This window comes from Chelonia mydas, chromosome 12 (assembly GCF_015237465.2).
Source record: "Chelonia mydas isolate rCheMyd1 chromosome 12, rCheMyd1.pri.v2, whole genome shotgun sequence".
NCBI classification, from domain to species: Eukaryota; Metazoa; Chordata; order Testudines; family Cheloniidae; genus Chelonia; species Chelonia mydas.
The window spans coordinates 16695493-16696393 of record NC_051252.2 but is presented as its reverse complement, the minus strand read 5'-3'; positions in this window follow the sequence as shown (position 1 = coordinate 16696393).

The following is a 901-nucleotide window of genomic DNA, read 5'->3' as shown; positions in this document are numbered from 1 at the left end:
GTTTATACAAGGTCAATTCAACCTCTACATTTCTTTTTTATTTTAAAAATTAAGTAATAAGATGACATGGCTAACTGAATCCCCCGGATAGGCCTCCGGGGGGTTGTTTGAAACAGAGTGACCTTTTTTGGAGTTTTCTATTATTAAAAAAGTAAGCACTTTTTTATGGTATGAATCTGAGATACTTCCTCTTCAGAACATTGCAGTAGCTAGCTTGTGCTTACTGCAGAATACTATGGCATTTCTTTTATAAAGAGGTGGACAAACCGTAAGGTAACATATAATGTGAAGCATAAAGTACATGTCCCCTCCTTTAAACGAGGTAATATATCTAATCCAGTTCTGTATCTTGCAAATTAAGGCCTGATTATGCAAGTCTTCTTTGTGGAAGATTCCCTAATAGGAATAATGTAGGATCAGGCTCAAGAATATATATGGTTTGTGTTTTTTTACTTAGTTCCTTCCTTTCACTTGTTTTTATGGAAGGACAATATTTACAATGTTGAAAACACTGTCCAGCCCGTCAGTGTTCCATTATCTTCTTCTTCAAAACAACTGCTTTTAAAAGGATTAAAATCCAGTGTCTTACTTATAGGTGCAGCTACATATGTTAAAAGAATTGCTTTAAGATATTTTTATAAGCAGCCAACCCGAGAAATGTCATGACAAATCAGAAAGATTTAGTGAAAACTTCATTTATGGAGTGTTAAAATCAGCTTAATCCATACTATAAAAAGGTAGCAGCAGGGAAAAATCCGAAAATCCTAAATCTGCTTTATTCAAACGAGATGAACCTTTATCAGTTTTCATACATCTGTCCAAAGTAGATTGTTTGTGGCAGAGTTGGAAATCAACCCCAGATATCCCTAGTCCCAGTTCAGTGCTTTCAGTACAAGACAAT